Source organism: Cricetulus griseus, chromosome 2, assembly GCF_003668045.3.
Source record: "Cricetulus griseus strain 17A/GY chromosome 2, alternate assembly CriGri-PICRH-1.0, whole genome shotgun sequence".
NCBI lineage: Eukaryota > Metazoa > Chordata > Mammalia > Rodentia > Cricetidae > Cricetulus > Cricetulus griseus.
The window spans coordinates 141,705,937-141,715,068 of NC_048595.1; positions in this window are offsets into that span (position 1 = coordinate 141,705,937).

Genomic DNA, 9,132 nt, shown 5'->3' on the forward strand with positions numbered 1-9,132 from the left:
CACATGTGCAAAAGCCGCCGTGTCATGTCCACTATGCAGCATTTCACAGCATTCTCAAAATCTTCTGCTCTTTCATGATGGTCCCTGAACATGGGGTGGAGAATTTGGGGATAGATGTCACATCTACATCTAAGTGCTTGCAGTCATTCATTCTGAGGATTTGAGCAGTTGTGGGCCTCATCATTTATCTATTGCCCACCACATAAATAAACATTTTTAAACCAAGAGTGAGAGGAGCACAAATCTGTGTATATAAACAAATACTCAAAGTGGAATTGACAACACAACCATTAAGCAGAACAACTATCCTAGATTTTCCCCTATGGCCTATTACCTCTCCAGACTTGTGTTTCTGACCTGTGTTACAGAACTAGTAATGAGTTTCCTCCTATGGTAGAGACCTTAAATTCAATCAGAAAGCACTTGACCATTTCCACTGCATTTATGTCACTAGTGCACCACTGAGCACATGTTGCCTATCAGATTGATATTGTAGCATGCCGGGTCCAGTGCCTGGTAAGACCATTAGTATATTTTCTTCCAAAAGAATCTACATAACACCTTTTATAGCTATGAATTCTGAGCACCAGCTAGAGAGCTTCCCTGTAATTTGATATTGATTTCTCCATCCAGCAACCAAAGGGTGTGATTTCTTTAGCAAGATGACTAAAGACTAGTTACTAAGGGCAAACAAGATCAGTGATCTGTGTTGTTTTGGTACCTCTGGGGTATCTAAAAGACATTCTGCAGCCAGGCTATAGCATCAATTCATGTTTGAATTGAACACTTTCCTGAAGACTAAGCCAAGACTGTTGATAGTACCTGAGGAGTACCGTAACATGCTCTGAGAAGAATTGTATGAAGCATCCCTTCCCTTCTTTCTGAAACTAGTTTCTAGATATCCAGCTCTTGACATAGAAAAGAGCAAATGGAACTTTGCAAACAGCACTTTCATTGTTGGAATGAAGTTTCTTTCCTGACCTGTACTTCACTAAGAAATCTTTGAAGTTCCTATTATATTTCACATATTGCTCCCATTATCACAAAGTCTAGCTAGTACTTCTAATGTATTTATGTATCAATCCCAAATAATAAGGGTAATATGCAAGGCCATGTGAGAAGCTCCCATCATTTACTAGGGGCAGATGGAAACCATTAGTCACTGGGTTTCCAATATCATGTGGATACAGTAGATTTTCTCTGGTCCTTATTAGTAGTGGATTTCTTTAATTCACATGGCCTGAGAAATTGTATTAAAAAGACTGTATTTATATATCTAGGAAAGGTCTCATAAAACATGAAGATTAACTGCAAGGTTAATGAGAAAACTTCCAGCAGCTCAGAAAGGCCACATAGTATCACAGAGCAAAGTCTTAAAGGAAGTGAAGGTCATCCCCAAAGACTACATCCAATTTATGGTGTCTCCTTGGACAAGTCACTCAACTTACCATCATCTCTTTCCCCAGCTGTAATAATATTCATACCTCATATCTCAAAGTAATGTTGTCAACATTCTTACTAAGCACATACCAGAGTTTTATTACTGTTGGGGAATAGCTTTTGGCAACTTAATTGCACAGGTTTGTATAATGCATCAAATATAAATATGATTTTGACAGTGGCCTTGCATGTCATATCTCATCTTCCTTCTTAGATAAGTGGAAATGAAGTCAATTGAATTGTGCTGATCTTTTGGAGAATGCCCATAGTTAAATCAGATTCAACATTTTCTCAGTAAAACCAAAACAAGAAGCAGGCTGCTACATTAGCTTCACCCATCTCCATTCACAGAAACACTTTTGCAGAAACACTGGAGGTTTCATTAATGCATATTTAGGATGTGTGATACTAACAACTTAAAAAAATGGTAGTGATATTTTTACTATTCCTCTAGACTCCCAGAATTAAAAGCAGAGAGAGTAATTCCTGCAGTAGGTGTTACCTTTGGCATTCAGCATACAAATGTGATGAAATTCTGAAGTGTTATATAAGTGTTGACTATGAGTAGCAGTGTTCTCTGAGAGAGACTTTAAAACATGGGATTGGGGGTGTTTTTCACTTTCTTTTTTTTTTCATGAAAACATAAGATTTTTATGCTTCCGTCTTCATAATTATTTCTTTTCCTTTACAAGTAAAAGTTAAATGGCTTTCCAGTCCAGGTATGGCTAATATAAGGAGTGTGTGTGTGTGTGTGTGTGTGTGTGTGTGTGTGTGTGTGTGTGTGTGTGTGAATGCTTATAAAACCAAAAAAGGCTGAAAAGTTGGTGACATACCTTAGTTGGTACAGTATGTAGATAATATAACTCCTTAATAACCTTGCAACACAGAGGGTGGAAGTGTGATCCCTACATTCTTCCATTATTGGTACCACATAAACATGGTCTCACACTCATACCACTAGTCAAAGCTTTATGAAGCCCATATCAAATTCATCTTACCTACAACCTGGAGGGATTTCTTCCCATGCCTTATCCACCTTTCAGTTGCAAATACTTACCTAATGAGTTCTGAAAGTCAGGCTTGGGGATCTAGAATCTATATACAATTTTGCAGTTTTCAGTTCTAAATTTCAAGTATGACAGTATTATTTCTAAAGGACATCAATTCCTCACCAGAGCCAGTTAGGATAATAATATAATATATGCTACATTAATTGTAAATTAAGTCATTGTGATGCATAAAATATGGAAGATACTTAACCTCAACAAAGCCAGCTTTAGCAGACTAAAAGTAATGTTTTTATTTCAATTTCTCTTTGTATGTACATTTTTATTGAGATAACAATTCAGATGCCATGAAATTGGCTTTTTCAGAGGGCAGTTTCATTGAGTTTTATTATATTCACAAAAATGTGTTAAAATTATCATTATCTAATTTCAGGATGTTTTCTTTCCCTTGGACGAGTGCAAATTGATCCATATCTATCACCTTGCACAAAATTCAAGTGGAAGTGTGTCAAAGACCTCAACTAAAGCCAAATACATTGAACCTAATAGAAAACAAGGTGTGCAATACATTGAATCCATTGGCACAGGAGACAAATTCCTGAACAGAACACCAATAACACAGGTACTAAAAACAACAGTCAATAAATGAGACCTTATGAAACTAAAAAGGTTCTGTAAGGCAAAGGACACCATTAGTAGCTTAAAATGGCAGACGATAAAATGGTGAAAGATCTTCACCAACCCCACATCCAACAGAGGGCTAATGTTCAAAATATATAAAGAAATCAAAACACTAAATATCAAAACTAAATAACCCAATTTTTAAAAATTGGGTACAGATTTAAACAGATAATTAACAACAGAAAAATCGCAAATGGCTAAGTAGCAATTAAAGAAATATTCAACATTCTTAGCCATCAGGAAAATGCAAACCAAAAGGACTTTGAAATTCCATCTTACACCTGACGGAATAGCTAAGATAAAAAACACAAGTGACAGCTCATGGGGGAGAGGATGAGGAGCAAGGGGAACGCTCCTCCACTACTGGTGGGAGTGTTAGCCACATTGGAAATATATATGGCAGTTTCTTGGAAAATTGAGAATCACTCTACCTCAAGATCCAGCTATACCACCCCTGGGCAAATACACAAAGGATGTTCCATCACACCACAAGGACACTTTTTCAACTATGTTCATAGCAACTTTATTCATAAAAGACAAGAACTGGAGATAACCTAGATGTTCCTTAACTAAAGAATGGATAAAGAAAATACAATACATTTACACAAAAGATAATTACTCAGCTGTTAAAAACAATGAAATTGTGAAGTTTTCGGGAAAATGCATTGAACTAGAAAAAGAATCATCCTGAGTGAGGTCACCCAGACCTGGAAAGACACACATGGTATGTACTCACTCATAAATGGATATTATCTGTAAAGTAAAGGATAACCATGCTGCAATCCACCTACCCAGAGAAGCTAAGTAGCAAGGAGGGTTCAAGTGGGGACACATTAATCTCTCTGGGAATGGGAAATAGAATAGAGACAGCATGCAGGTGGAGGGGTTTGGGATGGAAATAGGAGGACGAGGAGGATAGAGGAAGAGTGTACTGTGAGAGACAACTAGAATCTGGGGGCATCTCAGTGGATGATCTAGAAACCTAGTGCAATGGAAAGTCCCAGGAATCTATGAGGGTAACCCGAGATAAAAGTCACAGAAATAGGGAAGATGGAACCTGAACTGGCCATCTTCTATAACCAGGCAAGACTTCCAGTAGAGGGATTGGGACATCAATACCACAGTCCCATGAACTTTGACCTACAATTTGTCCTGCCTACAAGATGTGCTTGGATAAATGTGGTGCAGAAATTGTAGGAGTGGCCAACTAATGACTAGTCCAGCTTAAGACACATGACACAAGAGGGAACTAATCGCTGACACTGTCTGGAGGGCTGGGACCCAGAGGCTGAATAGCCCAGAGACCTAGTATAGAACCAAACGTGATGGACCAAAGAAAAAGTCAATGAAATTATTCCTAATGATATTCTACTATAGTCATATATTGGTGCTTTAGTCCAATTCTCATTAGAGAGGTTTCATCTAGCAGATTATAGAAACAGATGCACAGACCAACAGCTACACATTGGGCAGAGCTCAGGGAATCCTGCAGAACAGGGGTAGGAATGATTGTAGGAGTCAGAGGAGACAAGGACATCACAAAAGTATCTGGGCTTATAGGGCCTCACAGACAGTGAACTGGCAACAAGGGAGCCTGCATGGGACTGACCTAGGCCCTCTGCATATATGTTATAATTGTGTAACTTGGTCTTCTTGTGGAACTCCTAACAGTGGGAGAAAGGGTTGTCTCTAAATCTTTTGCCAGCTTTTGTAACCCTTTCTCTCCGAATGGATTGCCTCATTCAGCTTTAACAGGAGGAGAGATGCCTAGACTTACTGCAACTTTGTATACCATGGCTGGTTGGTACCCATGGGAGGCCTTCTCTTTTCTGAAGAGAAATGGAGGAGGAGTGGATGCGGGTCAGAGGGAAGGTAAGGGAAAGGGACTGGAAGGAGAGGAAGGAGGGGAAACTGCAGTAGGGATGTAAAATAATGATATTGATGATGATGATGGTGGTGGTGATGATGATGATAGGAAAAAACCCTCGGACCTACCAGTAGTCATCTACATCTTGCTCTTCCAAGCTTTACATAATCATTGTCTATGTTTTGCATATGTGAATTTATATATATATTGCAGATTTCTGCACACTTTCATACTTAAGCTTCCTTCTTTCAATGATTCTGTTACCTTCCAACTTCAATTATAATGAAGCAAAGAACTACATGAATTTTATTTTTTCTGGATTTCTTCTTTTTGAGACAAACTCTCCAGTAATTCTGGGTGACCTTGAACTTGCTATGTACATAAAGACGAACTTCTAGTCCTCCTGCCTTCACCGGCTGGAATGCTGAGTTCTCAGGTGTAACCATCAATTCAGGTTTATACAGTGCTGGAGACCAAACCTATTGCGTCCTAAATTCATTTCACCTTGTCTCATATGTTTTTTTCCCTTCTGGTGATTTATAACTCAAGAACAGGGGCTTCTGTTCTCCCCATCATGCAATGAGCCTTGTGCTACAGAACACACTCCAGATTTAAACAGTCTGGGCTTCCTGTGTGTGAGTCAGTCTAGGATAGAAACTTCTACAGACATCAAAACCAATGGAAGAACTGGGGTTTATCTAGAAGCTGAAGCCCAGATAACAGTTAACTAATGGATGCTATTGTAAAGAATTACAGAATCGGGATAGAAAATAACTGTAAGTATGTCAGGCTTGATAGTGTACACCTCTAATTCCAGCACTCAAAAGACTGTGGCAGGAAGATTACACGCTCAAGTTTAGTCAAACTACAATACAATACCAGTCTCAAAAAAGAAAGGATAGAGAAGAAAGAAGAGAGGGAGGAGGAAGGAGGGAGGGAGGGAGGGAACACATGATCTGAAGTGTGCCTTAGAACCAATGGAAAATGTTTAAAGAAGGATTACATTGTGACATTGGGTTACTGGGATCTAAATCTGACACATCCCTCATGACTTCTAACTGAAGGCAGAAAAACTTAGCAGTTCCCACTGTCTCACCAGGAGGGGAAAAGCTCTTTGTATGTGTGAGATCAAGATGAAAGGATATTGGAGATCCACAAGGGACCTGGCAACATGTTATCTTGCTATGTTTTTGTAAACAAACTGAGTAGAGCTGAAGTCAGTATTTGCATAGCCTTCACATCTTTGTCTTGTTTTAGTAGCCAACAGAAGAGAATACTCTGTTCTGTTAAAACAGTGATGCTATGAGATGAAATTATCCTTCCAGTCAAGATTTGGGAAACATCTGATGAAAGAATCTTGGACTGCAAGAACTCCCCTAGAATGACTGTATTAATAGATTGAATTAGAAGCTTCCTTTTGTTTTGGTGTAGCCCACTAAAATTCTATGATGCTCCAGCACTCACTCTTCCCTGGCAGATTCATAAGCTAGCCTTGGAGTCAATACACAGTCTGATTTTAAAAGGATATTGATGACTTGAGTGAAAAAGAAGATACAAAATGCAGTCATGAACAGAATTGAGAAACAAGTGAAGGATTGGGGATCAGAAAAAAGAAAGAGCAAATCACACAAGGGATGGTGGTGGCACATCTTTATCAAGGCACTGTAACTTGAGGCTCTCTCTGTCTCTCTGTCTCTCTGTCTGTCTCTGTCTCTCTCTCTCTCTGTCTACACACACACACACACACACACACACACACACACACACACACACACACACCTCATGACTTGCGGCTTACCCAGGGATGTGGTGGTCTCTACTTGCCCACTGCTGGAATCTCAAATATACTCTACCATTCTCTGCTTTTCTCCATGGACTTGGGAGGATCAAACTTAGGGATCCTCATGCTATGAATCATCTTCTAGGCTCTGAAGTATCCCTTTCTGAAGGGGAAACTTTGACCAACCTGCTGTAGTAACTTCTGAAAGCAGAACATTTCTTACCAGTCTTGTTCATGGTGTGTTATTAGCACACAAATTTACAGATTTCCTCTGCCATGCATAGACAGGAGAGCTTTACCCTTCCCTCTTCCTATTATATATCTCCACACAGCAGGCAGCGTTGTCACTGTGGTTGGGACCAATTTCTTTTCATGTTCACCTCATGAAGAGATTGGTGCAGTGGTCATGCAGCTAAGAGCAACTGCCGATTAAGGGAGTTGTGGCCACAGCGCCCTGGGTGCCAATGCATGCGCTCCATTAGGCTGTTTTCCCAGAGTCTGCCCTGGGGCTGTGGGAGCTTTTCTCCCCAGGCTTCTTGTTACCTGGGGGACATTTTCAGAGGGGTACCAGTCCAGCACAACTTCATTCCCAGAGTCTTCCAGCATGTGTCTCTTATTTTAATTATATGCTACAATAATTGCATGAAAAACCTTAGCTTAATTCATTTCCTAGCTATGGATTTTTTTGTAAAATTTTATGTAAGAGACTAAACAGGCAGAATCTTCATGAGCAATATGAATTGTGCCAGTGTTTGATCCAACAACTCTCTTTTGGTTAAGAATGAAAGTTATGCTTATTTGTGGTTACAATGAGCACAGAGCACTGAGGAGCCAGCAGAGAGGCTCTCCCTAGGCATGTGTGTCTTTCATGCTAAATCACAGAAAGCTCTTTGATACGTAATATGAACTGTTTTTGAAAACAGTTAATATAAATGAAAAATTTATATTTATATATACATATAAATCTTAAGCACAATAGTTTGCACTGCTGCTATTCTTAATGTTTTAGACTTATATTAATAGCCAATAAGAGTTGGTTAATATGCAGAGTTAATGGTTTTAGGACAAGCCAAATGTAGACTTAAAATTCTTTCCTTGTTCCAAGGTACATCAGTAGCACAAGGCAAAATAGTCAAATGGCCCAGGAAGGTAACTTGTTTGGACCAGTGATGACTGGTTAGACAAACCTGTTTTTTCAGCCAATGCCACAGAAGCTTGTTAATTTTTTGTCAGCATGACTAAATTAGAGTCACTCAATAAGAGGGAAACTCAATTGATAATTTGTCAAAATCAGATTGGTGTATAAGCATGTCAGTAAGGTGCTTTCTTTTATTTTTCCCCAGAGATTATTTTTTACTAGTTCAAATTAAAAGCAACCTTGCTTCACATGTCAATCACTACTCACTCTCCCTCCCCTCCCCCCCAGTCCCCCACTAGTCGCCCAACTCATCCTCCCTCTGCTCCCCAGGGAGTGTAAGGCCCTCCATGGAGGGTCCCCAAAGTCTATCATATCATCCTGGGCAGGCACTAGGCCCTCCACCATGTGTCCAGTTGAGAGAGCTGTGGGAGACCCCAGTCCACATGGGTGGTGCCACTACCATAGGTGGATATATATATATATATATATATATATATATATATATATATATATTATATATTCAGGTTGAGCAAGCCAAGGGGAGCAAGCCAGTTAGAAGGCTTCCACCAGGATCTTGCTTTAGTTCTTGTCCTCAAGAACTTGGCTTCCCTATAATAGGCAAGTTGAAATAATCCCTGTTTTTTCTCCAAATGATTGTTAGTATTTAATCACAGCAAGAAAAAACTAACTAGGGTACCATGGAAAGGGTATATGAAGGATGAGGACTCTTCCTCCTACAGCATGTAATAGCAAAACCCATTTTGATTGTAGAAATTACCCCAAGAATGAAAATTGAAGTGTAAGAGTGACTGTTAAGTTATTTTCAGGGGTATGACCAGGACTATGCTATGCTCAGAGTGGTTAACCACCAGGTTAATGCACTTTTGTAACTCTCTTGAAATGTTTGCATTTTCATTTCTTCCTGGGGCCTTGAAAATTATGTAGTTTTGATTTCCATTAACTTGCCCTTAATTCAAACAAAAAGAGGAATTCAAAGTGAAATTAAATTTGTTAGATAAAAGTAATTTCATGTTTATGTAGCTGAGTTTGCATGATGGTATCTGTGCAAATTGTGTTGAATAAAGAACAAGTGGGGAAGGGAGTACATGTGAAGATCCCAGACATAAACTCTCAGATTCCTTAAGTACAGAGAGAGCAGTGAGTAATAAGAGATCCAAAAGCAAAGTGAGGCTGGAGGTGTAAGCAAGGCAAACTTGAT